We start from the raw sequence: 22,825 nt of genomic DNA, 5'->3' as shown, positions 1-22,825 counted from the left end.
AGGGTCCAGGCATGGAAACAAAACCTGCCATGTTCTACCAAAAATGAAAATGGAGGCATAGGTGAAGTTGCCTTTTAATATCCTGCATTGGTAGCCAGTCTTTAAAAGTTATTTGATAATGTTTCTTGCCATTGATTACATAATAATATCTCAGCGATGGCAATACTTTGATTTATGAAGTACTATATTGTTAAATAAATTATTTAAAAGTACTTATGTTGAAATAATATTTCAAACAACACCTTTAAATAGTACTTAATATTAATTTAACCCCAAGCTTTAAAGCTGTTACCAGTTAGGGTCCTTTCAGACGGCCGCTCCGCTGTTTGTGTCCGCTGCGGGACTTTTTTTTTTTTTTTTTTCACGGAGCGGATGACATTTGTGTCATCCGCTCCGTGTGCCCGCATATCATCCCATCCGTTTGCGGATGATATGCGGACATAATGTAAGTATATGGCATTGCGGATGTCAGCGGATGACACCGCTGACATCCGATTTTCCTTTCTTTCCGTTTTTTACACGGATGAAAAAATAGGGTTCTGTTCCATTCGAAAAAACGGAACAGAACTGAAAGGAGGAAAATCGGATGTCAGCGGATGGTATTCCGCTGACATCCGCAGTGCCATTCACTTACATTATGTCCGCAAATCATCCGCAAAAAAATAGGATGATTTGCGGACACACGGAGCGGCCGTGTGAAAGGACCCTTAGGCTGGTCTGCAGATTTAATAAAAGAAAAAAACAATATTGATATGTCTATTTTAGCCTAGTTTGTTACAGTCATCAAAACATATACTCTACATAGCTGAAAAAAGGTTCTCCAGGTCAGTTAAAGTAAATGTATAGGTAAAACCTTCATTTTGTTCGTTTTGAAAAGGGTGGGGAAGGAATAGAAGAGGTTTTTATCGCTTCCTGTGCCTTCTTTATGGAGTTTTAATCTCTTTTTTTTGTCTTGGTGACCATTATCACTAAGACAGAAAGTGATTGGAAATCCAAAGTTTTGAGTTTGAACAGGAATAGAAGGGAAAGCTTCCAACGGGGACACTTGCTTTGGTGACAGCTGTCAAAAAGGGGAATTCCTTTCAGTTTGCAGAGATTTCCTCTCACTTCCTGTTGCACTTCTGGGACAGGAACTACGGGGAATTCTTTCCAAAGGGAAACGGATACCAAAGAAATTAATAGACAGGAATTTTAACCCTTCCCCATTTTATCCAAGACCAGAAAAAGTGTTGGCTATACATACACTTTAATTTCTATCCACATCTTTGATAATTACCTTCCTTTTGAAAGAGGTTTGCATGTGATGCCTGAGCCCTGATCTGAAATCCCTTGCACTGTCAGGATGGTTGTTAGGAGAGGTGCTGCAATATTCACTAATTTGAGTGCCTGTGACACATCCCTTAAAAACTACCCCACACAATCCTCATTTCCCCAGTAAAAGTTACCAAGCTGTGGGAAACCTCTTTGTTAGTAATAAGAAAATATATATCTATTTTTCCTCCGAGGAGAGAGGATCCGATTATCATATTTTGTTCCATGGTCAAGTACAAAAGATCTAAAATCCTCTAAAAAGATTTGACTCTTCTTTAATAATGTAACTAAGCCCGATGCTTTAAAATAATCATCAGTACCAGTAACCCTTTCACATGTCATTTTCCTAGTTTCCGGTAGAGGCTTGTGTAATTAAAGAGAGGAAAGTGCAGAAACCCATAGCAACCAATTAGATATTAGTAGCTATTATGAACAGTTCCATTAAGTAAGACCAAAATATTATAAAGATTTTCCCCTAGCTTCTAACATATGCCGATCCTGGGGTTTACACATATAAATCATGCTGTTGGGATTATAGAAACCATTCTGTAATAGCAATGCATTTTATTTTTATTATGAAGTGGCTTTAGACGCATGAAAAATACCTGTTCTCATTCTTTTATTTTTCGTTATTGCTTAAGTGGTTGGCTTTCTACTTATCTTAATACTATGCACATCTTCTTACTTGCATGCTTCTTGATGATTATTCTTTGCACACATACACATTGCATACTCTCTGCTCATTGCTCATATGTATTATGTTCTCATTGCTTACATGGATAGTGACTGAAAGCAACAGCACTCTATAGCGTAACAAAGGACCGCCAGCACGCTTGTCCATGAGAGGGTTTGGGCACTTCCTAACAAACCAATTACGCATTTCTTTTTTGTGTTATTATTATTTGCTCTTCTTTAGCCACTGGAGTGCTGTAACAAAGACAAAAGTTTTTTCCGAATACTAATGTTGGACATTTTCCTGATTATTATGTTTACCTATTTTAAGTGGACAGCTTATTATCATGATTTTAATCTGGATACATTGATTTATACTTGTGGTTCACCTATTGTTGTTCTACTGTTGTATTATATAAATGCTAAATATTCTAAGACCACTGACATCTTCACCATGTAAGCTATCCAATAATTTTCCGAGGACTTGACTTCCCCTTGGCGAAAGCAGTTATAATATTTCATAAAACTGGCTTGGATACAGAGTTACTAGATCCTACTGGCCAAATACAATGGCACATGATCTGGTGGAAGGTGATTACATTGTAAAGAGTGGTCACGTTATGCAAAGTGCAGTCACTCATAGCAACCCATCAGCTTTAGTTTACAGCTGTGAGACCAGGAGTGATCCTATGGGTTACTCTAACATTCTTTGCACATTGCTCTTTGTCTCCTTAAGCATTGCAGAGTTTACTGCCTAAAATGTTTAACCATTTTCAACCAAAACTATCGCCAGCTGATGTTTCTCCTTTAATTTCATGGAATTTACAGTGGCAAACAAAATATAGGTAACTTTCACAGATAGACGTATGTTGCTGCCTACAGCCTATTTTATGCCACAAGGTATATGGTCAATATATGTCTGCAGGTGACGTGCACAGTAGGCACATAGAGAGCCTGTACTAAAGAGATTCCAAATCCATAAAGCAGTGAAAATATTAGCTTAATCTCTATTGACGTGGCATTGTTCACTGGATATAATATTATGTTTTAAAGGGAGGAATACCAAATGAGTATCCTTACATCTCTTTAGGTATATTGCTTGTCACTCACTAAGGATGAGCCATATCTAGTTGCATAATGAATGTAATTAACTACTGGAAAATGTACATAGAATTCTCTAGAAGAGATCCATGCAGTTATACATTGTGTCTAAATATAAAGCCTCTCCCTTTATAGTATTGGCAGTTTAAAAGATTTGCCCTGCTGTGTAGTCCAATATCCCCAATAATCAGAATAATCCAGTAGTAGAGTATCTTCCATATTGGTCTTTCTTTGTGGTGGGAAACTTGTAGACAATTGTTCAGCTAAAGGTTATGACTCCCCATTGGATACAGGACTTTAAATCACAGCTTTGTAGAGATAATACCTTCTCAAAGCACTGGCTAAACCCAAAGTGGCATTTTAGTACTAGGCGGAAGCTATCAACAGCAAGACACGTTTCTAGCTCTGTTGCCATGCTTCTTGGAGTTTTGGGTGTTTCTGCCCACACTCCTCTTGCCACCTTCTCCATGACACAGTTTAAAATTCCCAGGCTTCCATGTAATGATTGTGGCAGAAATGCAGACCTGTGAACCCAGGGAGATCTTGTCATGGGGGTCACCAATAGAGCTACGAAACATAAAAATAGCCCCACTCTGTGTGAACTATAAAACAAAGGTTTTTGTGTGGACCCGAAGGGTATCTTAGGGATGTTCCTTTTCAAATGCCACTGTATGCATTGCTGTACCCTGGCCAAAAAATATGGTCATCTGCTGACTTGACACTATCCACAGACAGCTTAGACCAGTTGAAGTTAAACACAATTTTACTTCAGCTAATTGCAGTACAGAGGATGTGTTTCCAGTCTTTTGAAGTGTAAGAAGACAATGACTTTACCAAAGCCTTGCCTCTGCAAATAATTAACACTGGCTGAAAGAACATGGAAAAATTGGGGAGAATCTAGGTCTACCTAGGAATAACTAGCAATAAACAGGAGAGGAGGACAAAAGAACATAATAAAATCACTTTAGTAAACAAGTTGTAGTAGCTAGAAAACACCACTAGATCTCAGCACATTACAGAAAACGTCATGCAGTTCAATATACAACATAAAATTACATGAAAGTGGGGCAGAAAAAATGGCACTAATTTTATTATTTAAACCCATATCATTCCAAGTCTCTCTGTCTAGTGTAAAAATAATTGATGTGCCATTTCCGATTTCATCCAGATATCTGCATTTAGCACATTATTGTGGTTAATTGATAAAAGACGATATCTGATTAGGTATTATGGGTTACTTCAAACCTTTGTTTCTTTCACAAGCTGTCTTTAAATTAAAATGCCTACAAAGCAACTCTGGAGTAAAACTCTATTAGCTCACAAGTTTGCATAAGAGAAGGCATGGACAGTGACCTCCAGCCTGTGTCTTGGGAATCCACTATTTGTAGCAGATGTGGATGTGTCAAATCCAGACTATGTCAGAAGCAGTTGGTATCAATGCAAAGAAAATCACGGCTGGTACCAATTACTGTTTATGTATGATTTACCAGCTACAGTGTAACTCAATACTATGCATTCCAGATTAATTATAGTTCTCTGCAGGATACGTGAATGCTATAAATTTACACATCTCAATAAAGACATCTTACAGATCTAAGTCTCTTGATAATATATATGGTTACTACTGTACAGATCATATGCAGTGCTAAAACGGGAAGGGGAAGTTATTTTTTATGTAAGAGCTGTATCATTTTTCTTCAATGTCTTGAATGCGATAGAGCACTTTTGTGTGCTACATATATCATTTTCATTGGTCTTGAGTAAAAGGAATCCCTTACAAATCTTACCTCTAACATATACAGCCGTGGCCAAAAGTTTTGAGAAGGACACAAATATTAATGTTCACAAAGTCTGCTGCTTCAGTGTTTTTAGATCTTTTTGTCAGATGTTGCTATGATTTACTGAAGTATAATTACAAGCATTTCATAAGTGTCAAAGGCTTTTATTGTCAATTACATAAGGTTTATGCAAAGAGACAATATTTGCAGTGTTGACCCTTCTTTTTCAAGACCTCTGCAATTCGCCCTGGCATGCTGACAATCAACGTCTGGGCCACATCCTGAATAATGACAGCCCATTCTTGCATAACCAATGCTTGGAGTTTGTCAGAATTTGTGGAGGTTTTTTTTTTTGTTCACCCCCCTCTTGAGGATTGACCACAATTCTCAATGGGATTAAGGTCTTGGGAATTTCCTGGCCATGGACCCAAAATGTTGATGTTTTGTTCCCCAAACCACTTTGTTAACCCTTTTGCCTTATGATGAGGTGCTCCATCATGCTGGAAAAGGCATTGTTCGTCACCAAACTGTTCTTGGATGGTTGGGAGAAGTTGCCCCACCGAGGATGTTTTTGTACCATTCTTTATTCATGGCTGTATTCTTTGGCAAAAGTGTGAATGAGCCCACTAACTTGGCTGAGAAGCAACCCCACACATGAATGGCCTCAGGATGCTTTACTGTTGGCATGACACAGGACTGATGGTAGCGCTCACCTTTTCTTCTCCCCGGCAAGGTTTTTTTCTGCATGCCCCAAACAATCGGAAAGGGGATTCATCAGAGAAAATGACTTTACCCCAGTCCTCAGCATTACCTTTTACAGAATATCAGTCTGTCCCTGATGTTTTTCCTGGAGAGAAGTGGCTTTGCTGCCCTTCTTGACAACAGGCCATCCTCCAAAAGTCTTCACCTCACCGTGCGTGCAGATGCACTCACACCCGCCTGCTGCCATTCCTGAGCAAGCTCTGCACTGGTGGTGCCCCGATTCCGCAGCTGAATCAACTGTAGGAGACGGTCCTTGCTGGAATTTCTTGGGTGCATTGAATCCTTCTTCACAACAATTGAACCTCTCTCTCCTTGAAGTTTTTTATTATCCAATAAATGGTTGATTTAGGTGCACTCATAGTAGCAGCAATATCCTTGCCTGTGAATCCTTTTTTTTGTGCAAAGCAATGATGACTGCACAAGTTTCCTTGCAGGTAACCATGGTTAACAGAGGAAGAAAAATGATTTCCACCACCACCCTCCTTTTAAGGCTCCCAGTCTGTTATTCTAACTCAATCAGCATTACACGGTGAGCACGCCTTGTCCTCATCAACACTGACACCTGTGTTAATGAGAGAATCACTGACATGATGTCAGATGGTCCTTTTGTGGCAGGGCTGAAATGCAGTGGAGCTGTTTTTTGGGATTAAAATAATTTTCATGGCAAAGAGGGACTTCATCTGACCACTCTTCATAACATTCTTAACCACTTGCCGACCGACGCAAGTACATATACTGCGGCGGTCAGCCCCGTGCAGGCAAAGTGACGTACCGGTACGTCACTAGCCTGTGAGCCAATAGGGGGCGAGCGCGCGCCGTCGGAGGCGCACTCCTGCCCCTGCTCATTCACGGACACCTCCGCGCGAGTGACCCGTTGGACCCGATGTCTGACGGTCACTCGCGATCGTCAGTTACAGAGGGAGAAAGGCAAGCGGCTAATGTAAATACAGCCGCCTGTCATTTTCCCTTGTGTAACAGCAGAGATCAAACGGTCCTGCTATGTAGGACCGTTGATCTCTGCTGTTACTCACACAGCCACATCCCTGCACAGTTAGAAACACGCCCCTAGGGACACACTTAACCCCTCCCTCTCCAATAAAGTTAACCCCTTCCCTGCCAGTGTCATTTTTACAGTAACAGTGCATATGTATAGCACTGATTACTGTAGTAATGTCACTGGTACCCCCAAAAGTGTAAAAAATGTTAGTCAAGGGTCCGATCTGTCCGCCACAATGTCGCAGTCCCGCAAAAAAAAAATCGCAGATCGCCACCATTACTCATTAAAAAAAAAACAACAAAAATGACAAAAATCTTTCCCGTAGTTAGTAAACACAATAACTTTTGCGCAGACCAATCAAAATACGCTTATTGCGATTTTTTTTACCAAACATATGTAGCAGAAAACAAATTGGCCAAAAATGTTAAAAAATTTAGATTTTTTCATTTTTTGGGGGGAATTTCATATAAAAAAATGTGAAAATATTGTTATGTACGCTCTTTTTTTGTTTATAGCGCATGATCAAAAAATTGCACAGGTGATCAAATACCACCAAAAGAAAGCTCTGTTTGTGGGGGAAAAAAGGACATCAAATTCAATTAGGTACAGCATCGAACGATGGCGCAATTGTCCGTTAAAATCATGCAGTGCCGAATCGCAAAATAGGGCCTGGTCAGGAAGGGGGTAAAATCTTTCAGGGCTTAAGTGGTTAAGTATATGCAAATTGCCATTATAAAAACTGAGGCAGCAGACTTTGTGAAAATTAATATTTGTGTCATTCTCAAAACTTTTGGCCACAGCTGTACTAACCTTTGCATTGGGGCTGATTTACTAAAGGAGTAGAGACTGCTCATGTAGCTTAAGAAATAAGATTAAGTTTATCCAACGTTCACTTGGATACTCAAATTCATGCAAAGGAATAAAAAAAAAAAAAGAAACTGATTTTTTTTTTTGCATAATTGGATGATGACCTGAACGCAGCTTCACCTAATTCAGTGAGCTCAGTTAACATGCACCTTACGGTGGGAACATGCTCCATTTCTTTAGTAAATCAACTGCATTATCTCTACATACATTTATAAGCGAAAATGACCTTTTCTCTGCTTTGAATTCCCATCAGCAAAGAGGCCATGGGCCCTTGAACACGTGGTTCTGCTCCAGCCTTTGCAGCAGTTATACAATAATATGAACATGACAATGCCTCGTTTTTGTGGTTAACACAAAATAAAAGATTGAAATAAAATTTGGCATTGTGAAAGAGCTGTAAAATTCACAGGGAGAACAATTTGTGCTCAGAGCTTCTATAATTCTGTTTTTACTAGCAGAAGCCAAGTTGGAATAGCAAACAACACTCTTCATATTACAAGTAGCATTTAATGGCTTATTTAATCTAAAAGTGCAAAGAGCGGTGTAGTACAGTCACTAACAATTCAACAAAGAGCTGTCTGCACAAGGACCAATTATCTAGAAAATTAGACTGGTTGAATCTAATTATTCAAACTATAGGCCCTTACCCACTTCTGTAGGCAGTATAAGCAGACACATAAAGAGTGAAATGGAAAATACGTCTGTACAATGATCGTTTATGGCATTGTTTATGCTCATTAAAGGACAATGTTCAGACTCAAGTGCCCAGATTAAAGCAGTATTAAACCCAAAAGCAAACACTTTTTTATACCGTATTTCTTAGATATGATTGATGGCTGCATTTGTTTTCTTTTTAGGCTTTCATTCTTTTATTTTTCACCTGTGGTCTCGCCAGTAAGTCTGTTGTTTTTAAACAGAACAAGCTATCCTGCAAATATAGCAGTTAGAGCCGGGATGTCAAACTCGATTTCATTGCAGGCTGCATCAGCAGTATGGTTGGACTGGTTGTATCTGGAGAGTGCTACGTCCAAAGTGCAGGGTTTAGGAGTGTGTTACGTACAGAGTTCCGGGGATTACTATGTACAGAGTGCCGGGTTTAGGAGTGTGTTACATAAAAAGTTCAGGGGACTGCTGTGTACAGAGTGCAGGGTTTAGGAGTGTGTTAGGTACAGAGTTCAGGGGACTGTTGTGTACAGAGTGCATTGTTTAGAAGTGTGTTACGTACAGAGTTCAGGGGCGTGCTGTTTTCAGAGTGCAGGGTTTAGGTGTGTCTTACATACAGAGTTCAGGGGACTGCTGTGTACAGAATGCAGGGTTTAGGTGTGTGTTATGTACAGAGTTCAGGGGACTACTGTGCACAGAGTGCAGGGTTTAGGAATGTGTTACGTACAGAGTTTAGGCGACTGCTGTGTACATAGTGCAGAGTTTAGGAGTGTGTTAGGTACAGAGTTCAGGGGACTGTTGTGTACAGAGTGCAGGGTTTAGAAATGTGTTACGTACAGAGTTCAGGGGCGTGCTGTTTTCAGAGTGCAGGGTTTAGGTGTGTGTTACATACAGAGTTCAGGGGACTGCTGTGTACAGAGTGCAGGGTTTAGGTGTTTTACGTACAGAGTTCAGGGGACTACTGTTTACAGAGTGCGGGGTTTAGGAATGTGTTACGTACAGAGTTTAGGGGACTGCTGTGTACATAGTGAAGGGTTAAGGAATGTTTTACATACAGAGTTCAGGGGACTGCTGTGTACAGAGTGCAGGGTTTAGGTGTGTGTTACATATAGCGTTCAGGGGACTGCTGTGTACAGAGTGCAGGGTTTCGGAGTGTGTTACATACAGAGTTGAGGGGACTGCTGTGTACAGAGTGCAGGGTTTAGGAGTGTGTTACATACAGAGTTCAGGGGACTACTGTGTACAGAGTGCAGGGTTTAGGAGTGTGTTACGTACAGAGTTTAGGGGACTGCTGTGTACAGAGTGCAGGGTTTAGGAGTGTGTTACGTACAGAGTTCAGGGGACTACTGTGTACAGAGTGAGGGGTTTAGGAGTGTGTTACGTACAGAGTTTAGGGGACTGCTGTGTACATAGTGAAGGGTTTAAGAATGTGTTACATACAGAGTTCAGGGGACTGCTGTGTACAGAGTACATGGTTTAGAGGTGTGTTATGTATAGCTTCCAGGGGACTGCTGTGTACAGAGTGCAGGGTTTAGGAGTGTGTTATGTACAGAGTTCAGGGGACTGCTGTGTACAGAGTGCAGGGTTTAGGAGTGTGTTACGTACAGAGTTTAGGGGACTGCTGTGTACATAGTTAGTGGTTTAGGAGTGTGTTATGTACAGAGTTTAGGGGACTGCTGTGTACATAGTGAAGGGTTTAGGAGTGTGTTACATACAGAATTCAGGGGACTGCTGTGTACAGAGTACAGGGTTTAGGTGTGTGTTACGTATAGCGTTCAGGGGACTGCTGTGTACAGAGTGCAGGGTTTAGGAGTGTGTTACATACAGAGTTCAGGGGACTGCTGTGTACAGAGTGCAGGGCTTAGGAGTGTGTTACGTACAGAGTTTAGGGGATTGCTGTGTACATAGTGAAGGGTTTTGGAGTGTGTTACCTACAGAGTTCAGGGGACTGCTGTGTACAGAGTGCAGGGTTTAGGAGTGTGTTACGTATAGCCTTCAGGGGACTGCTGTGTACAGAGTGCAGGGTTTAGCGGTGTGCTATGCACAGTGTGCAAACCGAACCCCCCTTCCCACAAAGCTTCCTTGCATTTTCTCTTCTTGTCCATGACCTGGCTCTAGTACCTCCCTTTGTAGGCGGTAGTGCCTCGCCTTGCAGGGAAATTATTCTTTCTCTCAGGTTCTGAAAATCTGTCTCTGCCATGCCTTGCAGTAAGTGCGTGAAGGGATCTGTTTGTTTCGGGTGCAGCTGAGAACAAAGCTGTCTCTTGTAAACACAGGAGTGCAGGGTTTCGGAGTGTGTTATATACAGAGTTGAGGGGACTGCTGTGTACAGAGTGCAGGGTTTAGGAGTGTGTTACATACAGAGTTCAGGGGACTACTGTGTACAGAGTGCAGGGTTTAGGAGTGTGTTACGTACAGAGTTTAGGGGACTGCTGTGTACAGAGTGCAGGGTTTAGGAGTGTGTTACGTACAGAGTTCAGGGGACTACTGTGTACAGAGTGAGGGGTTTAGGAGTGTGTTACGTACAGAGTTTAGGGGACTGCTGTGTACATAGTGAAGGGTTTAAGAATGTGTTACATACAGAGTTCAGGGGACTGCTGTGTACAGAGTACATGGTTTAGAGGTGTGTTATGTATAGCTTCCAGGGGACTGCTGTGTACAGAGTGCAGGGTTTAGGAGTGTGTTATGTACAGAGTTCAGGGGACTGCTGTGTACAGAGTGCAGGGTTTAGGAGTGTGTTACGTACAGAGTTTAGGGGACTGCTGTGTACATAGTTAGTGGTTTAGGAGTGTGTTATGTACAGAGTTTAGGGGACTGCTGTGTACATAGTGAAGGGTTTAGGAGTGTGTTACATACAGAATTCAGGGGACTGCTGTGTACAGAGTACAGGGTTTAGGTGTGTGTTACGTATAGCGTTCAGGGGACTGCTGTGTACAGAGTGCAGGGTTTAGGAGTGTGTTACATACAGAGTTCAGGGGACTGCTGTGTACAGAGTGCAGGGCTTAGGAGTGTGTTACGTACAGAGTTTAGGGGATTGCTGTGTACATAGTGAAAGGTTTTGGAGTGTGTTACCTACAGAGTTCAGGGGACTGCTGTGTACAGAGTGCAGGGTTTAGGAGTGTGTTACGTATAGCCTTCAGGGGACTGCTGTGTACAGAGTGCAGGGTTTAGCGGTGTGCTATGCACAGTGTGCAAACCGAACCCCCCTTCCCACAAAGCTTCCTTGCATTTTCTCTTCTTGTCCATGACCTGGCTCTAGTACCTCCCTTTGTAGGCGGTAGTGCCTCGCCTTGCAGGGAAATTATTCTTTCTCTCAGGTTCTGAAAATCTGTCTCTGCCATGCCTTGCAGTAAGTGCGTGAAGGGATCTGTTTGTTTCGGGTGCAGCTGAGAACAAAGCTGTCTCTTGTAAACACAGAAGGCTTCTGTGTTTACAAGTGACAGTGGGGCGCAGAGGGTGAGAGCCAGAGGTAGCAGAATGGAGTTTTGCTACATGCCAGTTACAAAACTGGGTGCGAGGGCCACATGTCAATGCCTGGCAGGCCAAATCTGTGTGCCTTGTGTTTGACATATGCAAGTTACAGGGTTGCTTACCATGATCAGCCTTTATTTACTTATGTAAAATCTTTATGTCAAAAGAAATAAAACTGTTGTGTAATTGCTTAAAAAGTATTAGCTAAGTTCAACTTCAGTTTATTTAGTGTATCTAAATCCGCTAGTACATCTAACACTCCCATCCCCCCAAACTGACAATGCTGCTGTTCAAAGGTTTCTCTGTTGCTCCTTCAAGCAGACTGTAGGCACCGTAATACAGGAGGTATTTATTAAAGGTTATAGGGTGCTCCCTCTGTAAATAACTACGTGATCAGAAATAAACAGTGCAATAGTACTCTATGTGTACATGAACATATATAAAATTATTTTGCATCAAAATAAAGCTATTAGGTGTAAATGACACTCCACATACACATAAAAATAACCAATTTTTCGGTGATGTGAAAAAAGGCCACAAAGATTATAACGGCAAACTAATTGAAATGAAATCCCAATGTGAACAATCCTTTACTGTGTGTATAGCCATTAAAGTATATCATCCCTATCATGCAAGTTTGCTCCCACCACTTTCACTCCAATGCGCTCACTTCAGGGTGTGGACCTAAGAACTTACGTTGTTAAGTCAAAAGTGCTTGATCCCCCCAGGGGTATAGATATGCTGGTGTCTCTTTTCTCAGGTCTCATCAAGGGGTAACACCTTCCTTGGTAGTATTGTATTGCTGGTACCTCTTTAAAAGACCTCAAGTCTCTCTTACTCTATTCCCAGTGACTCATATAAACTCAAGGTGGGTCCCCATAGTGAAGTAAGTTTAAAATCCCAGATTTCTTAAAAGTAATGCACTTGCATGTATCTAAGGTAAAATGTGCGTTTAAAACAGAATAAACAGCCGCAATTCAACACTCAGCGGCTTCAGCCTCACCCGGCTCTTCCCACGCGTTACGTCACCAACCCTTGTGTTGGATTGCGGCTGTTTATTCTGTTTTAAAGGCACATTTTACCCTGGATACATGTAAGTGCATTACTTTTAATAAATACAGGATTTTAAACTTACTACACTATGGGCACCTACTTTGTGTTTATTTGAGTGACTGAGAGCAAAGGAAGAGAGACTGGAGCTCTCTTAAAGAGGTACCAGCTGTACAATACTACCGAGGAAGGTATTACCCCTTGATAAGATACCAGAATATCCATTCACCAGGGGGGATCAAGCGCTTTCAACCTAACAACGTAAGTTCTTAGGTCCACACCCTGAGGTGAGCGCATTGGAGTGAAGGCGGTGAGATCACACTTACATGAGGGTGATGATATACTTTAACACCTATACACACAGTAAAGGAGGAGTTTATGTTGATTCTTCATGTTGGGATTGGATTTCAATTAGTTTGCTGTTCTAATCTTCATGGCCTTTTTCACATCAAGTAAGATTTGGTTGTTTTTATGTGATTGTTGGGTGTCATTTACACCTAATAGCTTTATTTTGATGCAAAGTGTTTTTAGATGTGTTCACTTTATACACATAGAGTTTAATTGTACTGTTTATCTCTGATCACGTAGTAATTTACAGAGGGAGCGCTGCATATTCTTTATTAAATATCTTATCCTATGTGTGGGGACGCATATGTATGTGAGCAGCACCCATTGTAAATATATATATATATATATATATATATATATATATATATATATCTTCACAGCAAAGGCAGAGGTAGCACAGAAGTGTTCACATTTTACTGATACATGTGGTGTGTTACTGGACAGATCACCAAGCGAAAACAGAAAAAAAGCCTAAAAAACAAAAGCAGCCACCCCATATAAAGATTGGTAAGCTGCAATATATTTCATTTTTGTTTTTGGGTTTAATACAGCTTTAGGATTTTACATGAATATTTGGCTTAATCTGTCAGACTAAATCCAAGTAAAAGTGGTGTATCAGTCTTGAGGGTTGTCTGACATGACCTTTATATATGTTGGAAAATCAGCTGTGAGATCTCGCCTCCAGCGCCTCCAGAGTTCCTGGTTTTAGTACTGCAGCACATCTATTATGAAGCTAAAAGACAAATGCCCCAATTCATCAAGCTGCTGGAGCAGTTAAGGGCCTTAAAGTGCACTTAGGCCATGCTAATGTGACCTCAGCCAATAGTTTCATATATCATTTTACAGTGCCTAAAACCCTAGTTAACAATCCTTCAGGGTATTCGCATATTTTGCATATCTTAAAGGAGAAGTATAGCCAACGTTATTTTGGCTATACTTCTCCTATGGATCACAGGATTGCAGTTCCTTCTGCTGGCTCCCCCTATAGGTACAGTGGAGGAGTGACGTAACTATCCAGAGACAGCAATTGTGATATTTGCAGAACTACCAGGTGAAAATAAAACAAATGATGCTTGAAGAAAAAAAGAGAACAAATGCAGCCACCATACTAGTAATCTGCAATAGAATATGTTTTGGGTTTAAATACACTTTATTTGCTGAGCTTCCTATCTGACTATAATTTGTCTAATATCTCTATGTGAAATGGGTAAAAAAGAATTCTATACATAAGGAGGCAGCAGCTTCACAGTTATATACTTCTATAAGTATTTTATATTTGTGAAGTTTTCACATTGCACCAGCCTTTATTTTCCGCATAGAGCACCTTTTCTTATGTGTTATGTGATGTTATAAATCCACGTACACATACAGTTCTGTATGCATAGCACAGAAGTGTGCAGTAACAATGGAGGCCTTAGAAAGACAATCTGTGTATATGTGAATAAATGTAATTCTGTTATTTCATGATACATAGACATATACATTTCAGTTCTTCTTTTAGTGTATCATCCGATACCAGCAGCTAAACTGATGGATTTCAGCTGAAGAATTTGTGTAGGACACTTACAGTATCAAATATCCTGATTTACAGTCCCGCGGATAGGATTCACTTCTGAGTTCCCTAATGGAAAGAGTCTGTGAGGGTTATATGAGGTCCTGAGCTTGGCTAAGAGAAAACATCTCTGCTTGGAAAACAAATGAAGCATCTTGTATCCTTGTATGAGAGAAGGATGCTTTATGATGGTGACAGGGTTACATTCCTTGTATTACATAAAAAGGGATTAAAGGGATTGTAAACAATCACCTTGTAAAACAATAAATTCAGTTTAAAATAGAAATAAAAGGCAAAACATTTGTGTATAGATATAAAAAAAAAACATTATCGATACATTTTTTTTCCTTTTTTTTAAGTTGATTGCGTGCCCTCTGTCCTCAGCTGCATAAGAGTTGGGGGGAGGAGCAGCAACAGTGCAATGAGCTTCCCAGTGAATGGCTGTGCAGGAGAGGCATGTCAGGACAAGTCTGATCATAGGAGGAGAGTAGGCTTAGTTCCCAGCACAGCTGGAGAACTGACCACGCTGTGCTCTCCTGCTTAGCATGGTCAGGTTTTAATAGGAAAGCAGAGAGACTGGCAGAAACACTTGGGATTTCACATTAAGAAATTAATACAAAGAGAACAGGATACTTTCTCATACAAATACATGGAACAGCAGGTACATATCTGGAATATAAAATGTTGGAGTAACAAACGCGTTAAAGCGGAGTTCCAGTCCCCCAAGTAATTTGTTTTTTTAAAATACTCTGCTGCAATTTTGGTCACTTTATCTGTAACATTACTATAGTATATACAGTGTAGTCCTTTCAATTTATTTTTAAATAAGAAATAAATACCTTGATCTTGGAAGCTGGTAGGGTCCATGTCCACTGTGGGCATCTGAAGCTCTCCTGTAACTCTTTTCGGGATTAGGTTCAGCTGGCTTCCCAGCATGCACCTCCCGATATCGCGCCTACGTGGTAATGCCACCACGCGAGTCTTCTTCCTCCTGGCAGTTGCCATAGCAACTCCTCCCGTTCGGGTAATTTCCGGTCGGAAAAAAGCATGAGATTTTGGCATTAAGCGACTCCCATGGACTGCTGGGATACATGATGCTGATATCCCAGGTGTCCATGGGAAGTGCCTAATGACGTAATCGCCTAGGCGGAGAGAGCCAGAAGTGCTCCAGAAGATACCTAACTAAAGGTATTGAGAAGAAAAGAAAAGTTACCATTTTACAGTATAAAGGGGATGTGCATTTGAGTTATTGTATCTTAAATAAATGAGTGGAACTCCGCTTTAAGAGTGCTTAGTATGACGAATATATAAGAAAGGAGTCTCAGGGTACTTGTCTTGTCTCTGTTTTGGATACAAGAGTCAAACAAATGCCCCCTAGACCCCTTTTATGGTGCTTTTCCTATGATCGTAAATGTCCCCGTACCCCCCCCCCCTTCCACACACACACACAAAAAAAATCATATCTACAGTCTATAGTTCATATACAGTACTTGAAATAAAAAACAAATGCACTGCAGATTATATGCAACCATACAGTGAAATTGAATGAAAAAGGGTTTGCTTGCTGCCCTATCCTTGGACTTCTGAGGCCTTTCCACAGATTATTATTATTATTTTTCAGGATTTATATAGCACCAACAATTTGCTCAGCGCTTTACAAAATGAAGGCAGACATTACAGTTACAATGGGGTGGATTTACTAAAACTGGAGAGCGCAAAATTTGGTGCAAGCAAAGCCAACAGAATACTGGGATGTATAAAAAAGGGGATTCACTCCAGAAATGAAGAGATTATTCTCCCTCTCTACAAGACTCTGGTCCGGCCACATCTGGAGTATGCTGTCCAGTTCTGGGCACCGGTCCTCAGGAAGGATGTGCTGGAACTGGAGAAAGTCCAGAGAAGGGCAACAAAAATAATTAGGGGAATGGAGTACATCAGCTATGAGGAAAGACTACAAGCAATGAACTTATTCTCTCTGGAAAAGAGACGATTGAAGGGGGATATGATATCAATGTACAAATACTGTACTGGTGATGACCCTAGCATAAGGAACAAACTTTTTAGAGAAATGGAATACAATAAGACACTTGGCCTAGAGGAAAAATGGTTTAACCTTAAAACACGTAAGGGGTTTTTCACTGTCAGAGCGGTAAGGATGTGGAATTTGCTTCCACAGACAGTAGTATCAGCAGGGAGCATTGATAATTTCAAAAAACTATTAGATGGGCATCTTAAAGACCACAACATACAGGGGTATACAATGTATGGTTAACAGCAAACACACACAAACATCATAGGTTGAACTAGATGGACTGATGTCTTTTTTCAGCCTCACAAACTATGTAACTATGTATGTAACTATGTAACTATATTATAGCTTGTTCTCTTAGATTTAACATTTGCAACCTTGTAAACATCAACCATAGTCAGACATAGAATGTTACATTATGAGGGCATCATTCTTTAAAGCATGGGTGTGCAACCTTTTGGCTTCTCTGGGCCACATTGAGTGTAGAGAAATTTTCTCGGGCCGCATATAAAAAATATATATTATAGTTAAGGTAAATAAGTAATAAAATGCTGCCGTGCCCTTCCCACGCTGTCGCGCCCCATCCCCCAGCACTAATTTAACACAACTAGAGGATGGTGAAATGAAATGGAATCAGTATACAGAGGTTTACTTCTTCTGAGAGATATTAAAGGAACACTCTAACCACCATGACCACTTCAATGATTTGAAGTGGTCATGGTGGTAGGAGTCAGAAACACTGGGATATTTACAGTTATGTGTTGGGGGCTAGTTGCACCACTAGCACATATGACTTAGGCAGCCAGAAAATGTCATGTCCTTATTCATACATGTATGAACAAGGACATGACATATTATTACAAAACACAACTAGTTATTAAAAAACATATTGCAACAATTTACACACGAAAATGCACATACCTTTTCTACTTATTTTGCAGACTGCTGGCGGGTACTGCTGGTGCGGTTACTGCTGGCGGGTACTGCTGGTGGGTACTGCTGGTCATGCGGGTACTGCTGGAGGAAGCAGCGGCTGCAGTAGAGAGCAGAGCCGCTGCTTCCTGTGTGGCTCCTGTCACAGGCGGAGTGCATTTCATATCACTCTGCCTGTGACAGAGCCAGAGCTATACAGGAAGCAGCCTGTCACTGACTGCAGACATTCTAGGTCTCCCACAGCAGCCAGGAGATCGCACAGCACTTGCAGCCTAGTGCATGCCCATCCAATGCAGCCTGATCAGTGCCCATCCAATGCAGCCTCACCAGTGCAAGTCCATCCAATGCAGCCTCACCAGTGCGTGCCCATCCAATGCAGCCTCACCAGTGCGTGCCCATCCAATGCAGCCTCACCAGTGAGTGCCCATCCAATGCAGTCTGCAATGAAGAGAGAGGAGAGCCACTGGATTACACAGAGCGGGGAACTCCCGCTTACCCAATGACCGATGTCATACGAAGTCCTGCCTCCTGGACCGACTCCTATGATAGACATCACCAATGTATGACAGCGGCCGCCGGGTAAGCAGGACATCCCTGCTGTGTTTGTAATCCGGCCGCGCTAGCCCCCCTCCTCCTCTCCCCTCCCCTCCAAGGCAGCCTCAGCCTACAGTTAGTTGGAAGCTGCTGTGGCCCGACTCGACTTCCTTCCTCCCCAGCAAAAAAATAAATAAATTGTGAGGGGGCAGTGGGCCGCATTGCCTGCAGTTTCGGGCCGCATGCGGCCCCCGGGCCGCAGGTTGGACATGCCTGCTTTAAAGTGTAGTTTTCACTTTATTTCTTAAACTTGCGAGCTGCTAGAAAAGTGGCTGATGGGTGTTTTTGGCCCTTACAAGATTTAAAGTGGAATTATGTACAGTGGAAAGGCCCCTCACAAGCTGCCCAACACCCACTGCCTTTGGCATATTACAGCCTAGGCTTTGGATCGGGGAGTAGTCTTTCCATAGTCTGGTCTAAGTACCGTTTCCCGCAATCTATAAAATAGAGTTCAAAATTTTAACAGGTTTTGGCCAACTGCCAGCTGAGCATGGTGCCACTGATTGGGCATAGTGCAGTTAGTATTTTGTAATTTCAGGCATAAAAAGGTAAGTCACCAGTGTTAAAAGATAAAGCAAACAAAGCTCTTTCATCCATAGAGTTTACATTTGCAAAATTGGGCTGATGTTTGACAGCGTCACAAGTCTAACCAGTTGACTAAAAGAAGATAAGTGCTATATAGCACCCCCTTTTTTCCTGCGCTCGGAACCTGGTCCTCAGGCTGCCTTAATCCCGGAACTCGTGCTAATATTAGGCATCCATGATGGCTAGGCTTTGCTGCCCCTTACGACCAGGGCGGTCGACCAAACACTGAAAAAACAAAGCAAAGAAAAGGGCGCACCAGCCTAGCGCATTATCCTCAGCGAGTTTATTTAGATAAAAATTAAAATCAGCTACTCACAAACAATCGTGAAATTCAGGCACATCAATTCCATAAATCTGCCTCTTGCCAGAAGATCAACGTCCTTTACTGGGAGCAGAGGGCTACGGACTTGACCATGGCCTCCAGGCTCTGAGGAAGAGGCACGGCCTCGAAACGCGTCAGCCCTCTGCTCCCAGTAAAGGACGTTGATCTTCTGGCAAGAGGCAGATTTATGGAATTGATGTGCCTGAATTTCACGATTGTTTGTGAGTAGCTGATTTTAATTTTTATCTAAATAAACTCGCTGAGGATAATGCGCTAGGCTGGTGCGCCCTTTTCTTTGCTTTGTTTTTTCTAACCAGTTGACACCTAGTATGGGAAAATTAAGTACTTTTTTTTTAAACATTGCTCTGTGTCCTGTAATTAATTTTCTCTGCATTTATCGATATGGAATCTCTTTGCATGTCCACTATGTGTCTATGTGTTCCCACCATTGCACCTATTAGCTAACAAATAGTTTGGTCTATCTGGTCCGACCTGTATACACATTCTTATATCAGTAACCAAAATGTGTGTCAAGTCAAAAACTTTTTTTTTGTTTAGTTTTAAATAGAGTGAGAATGAACCGGAAGCCCTGTCTAAATTTTACTGCTATCTAGGGCTCCACTGGGGAAGTTTCCCCTCACTTTTCCCATGACAAAGGTTTTACCTGACACAAAGTGAGGAAAAATCTGCAATGAGGCAAAGACAGAAATAAAAAACCTGGCAGAGGTTCTAGATTTTCCCTACTATATTAAATAAAAGCATTTTTCTTTCTCTTTGTTTAGCTGTTGGAGAGTTCCCTTCCCATCCTGTGCAGTAAAAAATAGCTGCGCAAAACATGAGGGGAAATCTAACAGAACCCCGGATAGCAGCAAAAACCTGACAAGGCTTCATTCTATCCAAAAATAAGAAGAAACGTTGTTTCTGAACATACGCTTTGGGGTCTTTTTAAAAATAGCTTGCAAATGTCTCAGCATTCAAGCAGCCATAGAGAATAATCCCAATGATGTGTCTAATAGGTGTATTTTCTAAGACTGTCAGCTCCTTCTAATGACCATCATGCAGTATTTTCCAGAAATACCACAATCATGAAAATACGGCAATATAGAGCCAACGGTCACAGGAAATACATATATTAAACACATTACGGGGATCATTTGCCACCAATGTGTGAATGTCCCAGCATTTTTTGATAAATAGACCTCTTTATGTTGACCATACTCCAGGCAATCAATATGCAGTATAGCATTGCCTGGTTGTCAAAATTTGATTGGCCATACACATGCAAAGTATGTCCATTTGTCATGTATAGCATACAACTGGATATTGCAGTTTTACTAGGACAGTTACACAAAGACCATATACTGTATGCGTTATTCCCTGTCTGGTCCCATTGTCCTGCCTGTTGTCAGAGGTTGTCATATTTACATGCAATATGACTATTTAATGAGACAAGGAACAGTTGACAAATTGAAATCAGCTTGGTGACCAGAGGTTACTGCACCACACCATTGCTCTTTGCACAGCCTTGTTGAGTAAGCTTGGATGTTTAGAGCAGTCTGTCAATGACTGCATATCCAACCATACCCATAGCTTAACTGTACTGATCTGTGTTTATTCATAGTGAACAAATCTAAAACTAGCAGCACACACACCATATGGCAAACTGTGCGTTGTCTGTGTACCCACATGGCTTCTGTCTTCTACGTGCTATTCTGTCTTCTAAGCTTACAATTTATATTGACTTTATGGGTGTCCCCTACAGCTTATACACATTAAAGGGAATCTGTTACAAAGCAACACCCGTATGAGAAGTCTTCGCTGGAAGCATCCACTGTGATTAATAGATGGAATACCAATTCTGGAAAGGTGGCTCACTTAAACAGATTGATTCCCTTGCAACTAGTCTGACTGGTTGCTTCCATCACAGGCTTTTCACCTAGGTGTTTCACTGTAACAGAATACCTTTAAAAGTCTACCATCTCAGTGCCTTACTAAAACACTAGCAAATTATAAAGATGTACTATTTGAGTTTTAAAATGAGCATTAGTTGTATACTATATTAAGGTAAATGATTTTTATGGCATCCTTTGCTTTGGAAAAGCCAGCAAAATTTACAAAATGACTTATGTTTGCATTGCTGCTCTCATAGTCATTAGGTTTGGGCAATGCTTTCTTTGCGCTTTACAAGCACTGTTGGCCACAGCAATGGTTGTAGCAGCAGGATAGAAATGTAGCCAGCAGGTGGCAGGATTGAACCGTGAAAGCACTTGCTGTATTATGTCCTTAAAATATTTCTTGAGGATGAGGGTTAGATAGTTAACCTTTTGACATTAGCTTAGAATTTGCTTGTAAGGGGTTAACATCAGTCAGGGAGCATTTTAATAATGCAAATTTATTTCGCTCATGATAAGAACTAACTCCTGTAGATAAATCTAATGCACATAAATTACCATTTAAAAAAAAACATGACATTATTCCAAGGGGTATATTTCTGATGTAAAGATTACCGGGTCGTTTAACACCGGAATACCTGTAATACCTGATAATAAACCATTTTAAAATGTACATAAATTGGTCCCAGATGACAATGTAATAAATTCAAAATAATTGTCTTAGTAATTGTCTTAGTTATTGAAGATATGGATGTTGTGAAAACATAAAGGTAACATGTCAAAGTAAGACCCATCCATTGCTGACTTGGTTTCAGGGGTGCAAAGCCCAGGGTTGTCATTCATAACTTTTTTTGCTACTCTTTATTATGCATTATTGAATAATTACTTATTATATAATACAAATGTACTATATAAAATTGTTATGTTTATTAATATTATCAATAATAACATTAATATTATTGTTATTATTATACAATTATACAGTAATTATATAATAACACATATATTATAGAAATACTGATCTATCTATCTATCTATCTATCTATCTATCTATCTATCTATCTATCTATCTATCTATCTATCTATCTATCTATCTATCTATCTATCTATCTATCTATCTATCTATCTATCTATCTATCTATCTATCCACATATATCCATATATATATGAATATATATAGATATAAATACATCTACATCTATAGATCTATATCTAGATAGATAGATAGATAGATAGATAGATAGATAGATAGATAGATAGATAGATAGATAGATAGATAGATAGATAGATAGATAGATAGATAGATTTAGAGAATATATTATTATTTATTATTTAATTAATTATTTATTTATTATTAATTTACTGAACTATAACAAGCATGCTTCTGTTGTGTGTCAAGAGACCAGATAGATATGCACAGGCTTGTCTAAGAATAGTGACTCAGCAATAGGGATGAGCATTGGTTCGTCTCCGGGTTGGGTCCAAACCCAACCTTCTCACTATTCACAAAAGATGATGACTTTGGAAAATGTTCCCTAAGAAATAAGTCAGCAATGGCAGGTGCTCTATTTTTATTTTGACTAGTTTCTTGTTTGTCTTGTAGTGATTAATATCATTGGATAACACTAATGCTTTTAGATCTTGGGTTTATTAAGAAAAGTACAGATCTGTTTATAATTGTTACATTTTGGACTGTTCACTTCAAGAGAAGAATTAATGGCCAAATAAATGTATTGTCAGATGTAATGATCTACAGTACTGTAATTCAAATATTACAAATAAATCCAGCTGTGATATCAGTGTAGGCCATGGGTTTAATGGTAAATAGACAATACCTGTCATTCATTTTTAACTATTGCTTCCTTACAACAATCTAAAAAAAGCACATGCATGTGCGG

General features: G+C 40.5%; 1 protein-coding gene across 4 annotated transcripts in view; it reads left to right on the top strand.

Moving 5' to 3' along the window:
* DCLK1 (doublecortin like kinase 1) overlaps window positions 1-22,825 on the top strand; it is a 518,012-nt gene that overhangs the window by 468,051 nt on the left and 27,136 nt on the right. The gene's annotated exons all lie outside the window — the stretch shown is intronic.

The sequence above is a fragment of the Pelophylax lessonae genome, assembly GCF_965119305.1.
Source record: "Pelophylax lessonae genome assembly, chromosome: 2".
Classification (NCBI taxonomy): Eukaryota; Metazoa; Chordata; class Amphibia; order Anura; family Ranidae; genus Pelophylax; species Pelophylax lessonae.
Note: the sequence above shows the minus strand (reverse complement) of the source record. Positions and strands in the feature narration are given on the sequence as shown.